This window comes from Coregonus clupeaformis, chromosome 1 (assembly GCF_020615455.1).
Source record: "Coregonus clupeaformis isolate EN_2021a chromosome 1, ASM2061545v1, whole genome shotgun sequence".
Taxonomy (NCBI): domain Eukaryota; kingdom Metazoa; phylum Chordata; class Actinopteri; order Salmoniformes; family Salmonidae; genus Coregonus; species Coregonus clupeaformis.
In genome coordinates this window covers 17,755,435-17,765,169 of record NC_059192.1, presented here as the reverse complement: position 1 = coordinate 17,765,169, position 9,735 = coordinate 17,755,435, and the positions used below count along the sequence as shown (strand labels likewise).

Genomic DNA, 9,735 nt, shown 5'->3' with positions numbered 1-9,735 from the left:
AGTGTGGGCCACTCTGCCCCTGGGGCATCTGCCTCGAGGTAGCCAATGGAATAACAACCAAATTATTAACATTACAACCACATTATTTGACAGTCTCCAATCTATCAGAATGGTAGGAGATGACAGTTTGTATAAACTCACTAGAAGGCGGAGTTAATGGAACATAAATTAGGTTACTCACAAGTCGCCATAGTTGCTACTCTGAGGGAAAATTGGAGCACAACCAGTCCGTCAGTCTCTAAAACAGTATATAGACCCCCAGACCCTGTCCGTCAGTCTCTAAAACAGTATATAGACCCCTTTCTGTGTTTACAAACATTGCCGCACGAGGGCGATGTGCGCAAGTTGGTAGCAGAACAAGGGGGAGTTGTTATAGAACGCCGGCAAAAAATGCCTCTTTTACATGTTGCTCATGAGTGCATTTTACTCTACTTTTGGATTATAATTGGATTTTAAATCTGGTTTGAATGTCCTGCTTAATATAATGTTTGTGTCATCATCGCAGATCAACTGAATTATACTTAAAAAACACAACTTATTATTATATTATTATTATTATTATTTATTATTATTACAACTTCAACCAGTAAAATGTCTCTTTAGCTAGCTTTTGCTACGGCCTATATCAATGAGCGTTAGCATTCTAGCTAACAACTGCTACATCCACTGCTCGCCAGTGCACACACACACAAACACAGGGTTCTCTATTTCAACCAATTACAGTTCAGCTCCACCTGAGGTGACTCAAGCCAAGAACCCAATTGGTTTACACATAGTGCTTAAGGAGTGTTTTTCTGTAGGTGTGTGTGTGTGTGTCTGTGTGTGTGTGTGTGTGTCATTTTAAAGGCATATGGTTGTGAGGGATTGGGGGATATAGAGAGACAATCGTCAGACGGATTAAGCATATTTCCTAAAACAGCATAGGAACCCGGGAATAAGTCTGCTCCATACAGTTCAAATCAGTCAGACGGGCTTTTTGCACAGAATTCAATCAGTTATAAAATAAGACGCTCAATTCCAGCTTTAGGCCAGGTTTATATCCATTTCCCCTAGCCCCTAATACAAGTGCAAGAAGCTACGGAATTTATAGAGAGCTGTTCCACTGTGGCCAAGGTGCTTTGTCATTCCCCTTCATTCCCACTAGTCTGTGTGTGTGTGTGTGTGTGTGTGTGTGTGTGTGTGTGTGTGTGTTTATACAACGGGTGGGTCTAATCCTGAATGCTGATTGGTTAAAATGGCATTCCAGCCGGTGTCTATTCCACAAGTTACCACTGGCTAAATCTATGACATTAAAATGCCTATTTACTCTGTCTCATCAGCCCAGCCAGACAATTTATAAACTTGATCTCTACTGAAAAATGCATCTAGACATTATCTCCCATTTCTTTTAGACTAACATATAGTTTTCAACAGCGGAGATTTGTATAAACCTTGTGTCATGATCGTCAGGGAGAGACCAATGCGCAGCGTTGAAGGTGAACATATTTATATTTATTTAATGATCACACGATCAAAACAACAAACGAAAACGTGACGTCTACGGTTTAAACACAAACCAACACGAACAAGAAACCACAAACACAAAGTGAAAGACAGACAGTTAAATATGGCTCCCAATCAGAGACAACCAGCTGACACTCGTTGCCTCTGATTGGGAGTCACTCAGGCCAACATAGAAATACAAACATAGAATACACACCCTGGCTCAACATAACAGTGTCCCCAGAGCCAGGGCGTGACACCTTGCTGTCTGTTTCTCCGACATTTGCAACATTGTTTAAATATTCTAATTCGATATCCAGCTGTCGCATAGTAATGAACATGTCGGGAGTCGGGACGAGACAGACAGGCAGGCAGCGTTTCTCAGCCAGTCGAAATCATGAATCAGCATCATTTTTATGAATACATACGAAGAACTATCAATAGAAAGCAGGTACAACAAAACAAAGTGCAGCTAGTTTGCAGTCTTTCCAGCTTCAGTTTGAAGTGATTGTGTTAGCTGTGTTGTTGGCTAGCTCTCGAACAACAGTGTCCTGACAAGAGAGCACATTTTCTATGCCAGGTGAACTCGCACATCATCAGCTCTTTGTTATGGATGTATCCAAATAAATGTCACTAGAAAACAGCTTAAACAAATGCGAATGCAGCTACTTTGTTGTTATCCTGGCCGCACTGTTTGACGTGACTGTAAGTTAGCCGTAATTGGCTAGCTAGCAAGCAAGGGACAAGAACATTGCCAGCCAGTATGACAATGGAACATTTAGAACGAACGACTGGGTCACATCCATAGATACAGAACTGGGTCGCGTCTCTGGCAACCGAACCGATAGAACGAACGACCAGTCGGCTTGGGTAGCAACCCTAGATTTGTGTCGGGACTATATCTTGTGGAAGGATGAAATAGTATGAAAAAATTCATCAAAATTATTTTTTAAAGGAAAATATGTCAATCATTATTTGAATATGTTGGTAACCCGTTGAATTAAAGTGATAATACTTAAGTGTGTGTTTGTGAGCCACAGCTCTTTCACTCCAGGCAGTCCTCGATGTGTGTGCGTGTGTGTCTGTGCGTGCGTGTGTGTGTCTGTGTGTCTGTGCGTGCGTGTGTGTGTGTTGGTCGCTCCAGCTCAAGAAGTATATGTACACACAGCCAAATAAGGGCTCAGCAGAAAGTCTCCTACAGATTGGGGATTTTTTCTGCACTATGATGTTAATTCATCATCTTGTACCACCAGCCAGGGTTCCTAGCCTCAGCCCGTTCAAGGCCAACTAGTTTCCTATTCCATTCAACAGTCATTGGGATGGAAGATTTTCCAGGTAATAACTCAGCAATGCTACAAGTTTTAGAACGGATATATATATACAGTGCTTTGTTTCTAAACTAACTCCAATATAAAGGCAGGGTCAGTAAAGGTAGAGCAATCATTTTCCTTGGCTTCTTTGCCCCCTAGCACAGAACCATGTGGTTGGGATTGGAGTACATTCCTGTGGACGGACACATGAAGAATGAGTTGTAACTGAGAAACTTCTCTAAGGGTTGGGCAGAGAGAGCAAAAACTGGTAGAGAGAAATTCTCTGAACAACAACAAATGGCACCCTATCTCTAAATAGTGCACTACTTTTGACAAGAGCCCTATGGGCCTATACCCTACTAGTAAGTGGTAGCTTGCAGTGCAGTCTGGCTGTTTTAGTACACTGCCAGTAAAAAGAACTAAACCATTGTGGAATTATACATTTTCTAACTGACTCGTGTGACAGTCAGGGATGGAACAGCCGGGCCAGTAGACTGCAATGCTTACTAGCCCGGGTCCAAAGTCTGTGGCATGCGAAATTTGAAAAGACAACATTTCACTAGCCGGCAGACAACTGGGTTGATTTGCTACTAGGCCGGTCTGAAAAGTACAAGCCACGGGCTTGCGGCTAGCTTAATTTCCATCCGTGGTGACAGTTTACCTGGATCATCATCTGGTCTGGGGTCGACGGGATGAAAAGTGTGTTCTCCAGAACTGTGGTGGGTCCTCCATTGCAGATTCCATCTCCTCCTCTTCCTCCTCCTCCTCCTCCTCCATTCCGGTGTCACTCCTGGGCTGGTCCTACTGGCACCGTGCTGTGGAGTCCAGAGGATCAGTTCATTACCTGGTCCTACTGGTACCATGCTGTGGAGTCCAGAGGATCAGTTCATTACCTGGTCCTACTGGTACCGTGCTGTGGAGTCCAGAGAATCAGTTCATTACCAGGGGTGTCCTTCTGCCTAAACGCATGGCATGGATAGTACCAGTGAGCAGAAGTTAGACAAAATACCTTACACCTTAATACTCTGCCCAGCAACACAGGGTATCCATGGTGACTCAGGTTCCCACCAGTGGGGGATTAATAAGAGTGGTAACTAAGTGATGTCACCGAGGACACAGATCGTATGAGCATGACAGATGCAATGGCGGTTCCCATAGTACTTTGTGATGAAAATGTGGGGTCTCAACGGGACATGCAGTAATGCCTCTAACCACTATTGGCATTGGCAAGAATTGACAAAGTTACAGCAAAGTCTATGTCTATGACAGCTAGCATGCCTAAAGTCTATGATGCAACATGTTAACTTCATCAATATAGTGATCTTTTAAACAAAGCTCTTGTGATTTTTATCCCTACAGCCTCTCCCATGTCACTGGGTTCTGAGTGAGTGATGAGCATACCTGAGTAGGAGGGTGATGTCACTCAGCTGCAATCACTTCCTGTGGTAATGTTATGGATGGAGATACCTGCCAAAAGGTTGAACGTACGTATCGTTAGGATAGTAAGAAAATCCATACGTAAACTGTCAGGATCGTAAGAAAAGCCATGCGTGAAACATGAAACGTAAACGTGAAATTTTATCTGTGAACGTACAAACACCATGTTACGATTACGGTCCAACATTTTAGGCTTGAACAAATATTGTGTTGCATTTCTGACGTACAATAATACCTTTCAGAGTTTTGGCAGTTTTGTCTCACCAACAAAAATTACGTAAACCATACGGCCTGTGAGGAGAGCTACGCGAACAAGCATAAAACATTTGCCAAAGCATATTCTGTAGGAGGGGTTAATATGAATTTAAAATAATTTGACATGATTTATATGAATTGGTTCATGAACATATGGACTTTGAAATTAACATGGGAGAGGTTAAATGTAGGCTAAGTCTGGCATAAGTTTATTCTCACTGTCACGGATCCCCCCGGTACTACTGCTCATTCCTAATACGTATTCCTGCGCCTGTCTTCTAAGCATTATACAATGTGACACTCACACTCTACAATAACTCTGTTGCAGTGGTCTTGGGTAGTCTCCATATAGACTATTCCCTCCATCGCGACACTGCTGCCCAGTTGAAGAGCTTGTGATCTCCATGCAGCACCACAGCACACTGTAAACCCTAATAAGTTCACATAACTCAAAAATTATTTTGTAACAGATTACACAAAAATATTTTAGTGATGTTTTTAAATGTTTTAAGTTTACATAAAATAAAAATTACATTTACAGTGGCCTTAAATTATCTCAATGTTATCTTATAAATATTGATATTCCTCAACTTATAATTAGGGAGTAATTCACTCAAAATTTTCAATATTTTTCAACTCATATAATGTGGGAAATACACTCAAAATTTTCAATATTTTTCAACTCATATAATGTGGGAAATACACTCAAAATATTAAATATTCTTCAACTCATATAATGTGTGAAATACACTCAAAATTTTCAATATTCTTCAACTCATAATGTGGGACATGCAATCAAAATTAATTCTAAACTGAAATACTGATGTCGGTCCATTACACAATTATAATCAGCGAATAATGTTAGAAAACATGAAAGTGACACCACAGTGACAATTTAACTTTTTTTTTATTCAACACAATGTGCTTTTAAAAAGGCATGAATCAAAAGGAGCTCAGTCAAAACAAAGTGCTTGTCATAAATTAAAACAAAAAAGGAAAAGGAAATGACTCCATAAAAACAAAATGTGTTTTAAAGTACATTAAGTGTTAATAGTTCCATATTCTGATAGTGGTCATTGGTACAGAGGGTAGATTCAGTATTTTGGGTCTCCATATCACATAATTCAGTAAACATTATGATAAAAACTCAAAGGCTTCATGATAAAATTCAATAAGATTCTAATTATAATCCATCCTCAACAGCAATGACAACTATTAGAATGTGGAGCCATTTAAAACGTTTTGGCACTTACTGTACCTTGAAGGCTGCAACTCACTTTTTTTAAACAAAACATTCAAATAAAAGTACTGGTTTCTACTGTGCCGTACTTCAACTGGCAACATCAAGGTAAGCATTAGGTCACACAACATTAAACATGTATAGTGCATGAATTCAACAGTCGTTTCCCACAAGTACAGTACAAAAACTTGGGCTTGGCAATACGTCAATGTTGTGATATTTATCTATTAACAATCAATGTATTAAATCTGAGGTAGAAGTGGCAAACAGTGTAAAATATTAAACATGAGGTAGAAGAGGCAAATTATTACATTTGTAAAGAGGGGAAAAAAACAAAAAACATCCTCAATACTCAGCTCAGCAAATAGTCCATTCTGAGTGATTCACTCATTGAACAAATCATTCTTCAGTGTCAGTAGACGCCCTTTCAGTGGTTTGTTGTCCTCAAGACACATCACAACTTTTGGATAAATGTGAATGTAAGCTCGAGATTCTTTGGGTACTGTAGGTCTAGTGCATAGACATACCCAAAGAGCAAGAGAAATGAGTCAGCCAGGTTTGTGGGACCACTCACAAGTATTTCATCTTCCACGACAATACAGATGCTCTCAGGGCTGAAGAGGGCCGCATCAGTAGTATCATCAGTGACAACTGTCAGGAGAGCCACCGGAGTGTCAGTGAGGTCTGGACCATCTGCTGACTATAAAACACAAATAATACAAAAATGAGTTCAGCCCCTCAAGGATACAAATCATGCTAATGATGTCTAGACATTACGGTCACTTTGCACTTAGACTGCAACTAAGCTACATGTTTAAACTATTTTCTTTACACATGCTTATTATTTTATGTTAGTTTCACACCTACCTGTAAGCATACTTTTTGTTTAGTGGAATTCTTTATACTTACCTTTTCATTTATGTAATTTCTACATGTCAGTTTGCAGAATAACAACTCAAGGAAACTTCATAAACAGGTTCTGGGGGCTATTCCAGAAAGGAGGTTCAACAAACTGAGCCTAACCCTGAACTCAGAGTTGACTTACCCTGTGAAGTGAAACTGAGTTTTCAGTTACAGAACAGCTGATCTGAGTTAGGTAAGTTGACTCAGAGTACTTAACTCTGAGTTGAGCTTGTGCCTGACGACTAGTAAAAAGCCACCATCAATGGAGCTCCGATACGGTTATTCACCATGGCAACGGGAGAAAACAGGAAGCAGACATTTTCTGGCTGCGGCTGTTATATAAATCACTGACAGAGTTTCAGATGCAGTAGTCTTTTCATTTTGAATTTAACATCACTTTATTTTATATTAGCCTTTAAGGAAGTGGTTGAATGTTGTTCAATGTTTTATTTTAGGCTATTTTGTTTTATTTAAATCGGCTGAAAATGAAATAAAACATTTTATCTCATACTCAATGCGGCGACAAACTAGAAACACGGACTTTGAAATTACGTTGTTGGAAAAAATACAATTGGCTATACTGATGGTTTTCACATAACCTGCTTTCTGGAATGCCCCTCTGGTTCTCCTAGAGTTCTTTGAGTGATGTCATGTTTAAGCTGACTGAATAGCTAAGCAAAGGGATTGATAGTGAGGCCAGTACACTTACATTACAGGTCCTGAAAAACTTGGAGGCATCTTCACGCAGGTACACAGGAAGTGCACGAAGGACGAGGGCCCGTCTCATATTTACATCACGTTGTTCCTACATGGACAAAAAATATCCAGTACAATAATAATTACACAAATATCAAAAACATTCATTGTACACTAATTATAGTAAAAATGAAAATGTTAAAAGATAAGCAAGTTAGTTATTAACAAGCAAAGCATCAAATTTGTGTGCTTATAGATCTGCTATTTCTGTTGTTGTTCTTTGTATTTAACAAAGTATTAATAAAGGGTTCAAGTGATCAACTGTTGACCCCACAGTTGAGATAAAAACATTTAGAGAAATAGCAAAAGAATGACTGTGGAAACACATAAAATAAAACCAATTATTAGTGTAACCCTCTCACCAGGCTCGAATTTGACTCTCACGATATTACCTTATTTAGAATATCTGAACAGCATGGGATATTAGGTGAGAAGGACATCTCCAATAAGAATCCCTATTGTAAACTTGCTAGGGTGAATGACAAATAGGGTATTAACTTCAGATAGAATGATTATAGACTTGGTTATTGTTATAAGGATATGCTTTCCCATGCATTAAATGAAACTGAAACAGTAAATGACTCCACCAATAAAACAGACATAAGGTTCAAGATCTATATTAATCAAATGTTCAATGTATCACATCAAAAGAAATAAAAATTATAAACCCCAATGATTTTTCCACAACCCATGTCCAAATTATTTGCAAGCTTGCTTAAACCCTGGGCGCGCGTTGGAGCTCATAAAAAAATGACGACATACATAAAGTCCCGAAGTCCACCCCACATTTGTAGTTACTCACTACTTGTAGATAATGCCTCAGCAAAATATAGTAGTTCCGTGCAGGTGTCCTCACAAGATCCACCGCGAACACAGCTATCAATGCAGCCAGTACTCGGTAGCAGCAACAGACATCCGTTGGAAACCCGAACTGATCGTCACAAGCAATTCTCTCCAAGTCTTGCACGATGCTAGGCTAACCTCTAGGATGTCGAATGTCTCCACAATGCGACGGCAGCTTCAGTCTCCACTTGGTCTTTCTTAACTAAATAATAAACACTCTCTTATAGAAATAAAATCAGGATTTCCCTTAAAAAAAACTCTGTAGGTATGGTTTTGTTCTCTCTTTATCGTTTCCTTTGGTCGTTTTTCCTTCACCAACCCCACTAACGTCTCTCCTCTCCCTTCTTTCAATTTTTCCCTCTCTTTTCTTTCCCAGCAACCAGTCCACTCTCCCATTGGCCACAACTTAACAAGTTAGCTCATTGGTCAAAACTTTAACGAGATACGTGGGAAATTTAAACTTAAAAGTAAACCAACCTATTCACTTGTACATTTTTTTTAAACATTGCTTCAAAAGAAATGCATTAATGACATTACAAATCAGGAGCTATTCGATCACCCTTTAAATCTAATACCAATGAATTATAACAAATAAACTCTATACTTGGTTTTAGCAATGTATTACATTAGTAACACTATTTCATAATACATCCTACCTGAACTGTTAAAAGGATTTCGAGATGATCTCACAACCACACACTTGAGCCTAGGAAGAAATACAAACACAGGCCTGGTTAGCATCATGATAATTTTTAAACTATTTACAACAAATATTCACTGTGCACATTGTACAAATGTATTCCCAGTTCCACATTTAAGACTATTGAAATTCAATTTTTTAAAAAACAACAAAAACAACATTAGAGTTACTTACCAAATCAGAGGTGATGATAAGATGGCGCTTAAGAAAACGAGGGCAATAAGACTAATGATAAAAACGGAGGTGGTGGTGGTTTCAAGCGGGCAGCATAAAAGTGCGCATTGCAAACAAATTAAAACAAATTAAACTCTGTTCCACATCCACACGCGCGGCCCAAACATCCCCGCATCAAGGCAAATTCAAGATGGCTGACTCAGCTTTCCTGAGGGAGAGATGACCCACCCACCAGAACGTCATGACGTCGTTAACGTCATGACACTACCTAAACTTTTTGAGCGTTCCACACAAATTACCTATAAAATATTGAGCCCTCTTCAATTAAAGTGGCATAAATCTCAACAGAGCTCAACACTTTATAGTTTGGTCAACTGCATAACGACATTTGACTGTTATGACCTTATTACTTATGAGCTAGTACAACTGTTTGGGATTACAGTGCACCATGCGCCTTCAGAAAAGCACCCCTCCGCCTCAGAAGATGCCCTTCTGGACATGCAGCCATCGAGTCATTATACCCTAATGTAGGCCTATTTGCCTACCAGCAATTAAAGTGCAGAGCATGCATGATACGTGCAACTAGTCATTCCAACATATTTGAATATTTAGTTAATCCTTCATTCAGTTCAGTC

General features: G+C 39.5%; 1 long non-coding RNA gene across 2 annotated transcripts; it reads right to left on the bottom strand.

The window, feature by feature from the left end:
- Positions 1 to 6,248: 6,248 nt before the first annotated feature.
- Positions 6,249 to 8,952, bottom strand: LOC121584580. 2 transcript variants are annotated; one of them, XR_006003737.2, is made up of 3 exons: positions 8,883 to 8,952; positions 7,337 to 7,432; positions 6,249 to 6,424 (listed from the first exon to the last, which is right to left on the bottom strand). It is a non-coding gene; the product is annotated as an uncharacterized LOC121584580 (long non-coding RNA). The 2 variants fall into 2 exon arrangements; XR_006003739.2 differs by lacking the exon at positions 8,883 to 8,952 and adding an exon at positions 8,186 to 8,229.
- Between the last annotated feature and the right edge of the window lie 783 nt (positions 8,953 to 9,735).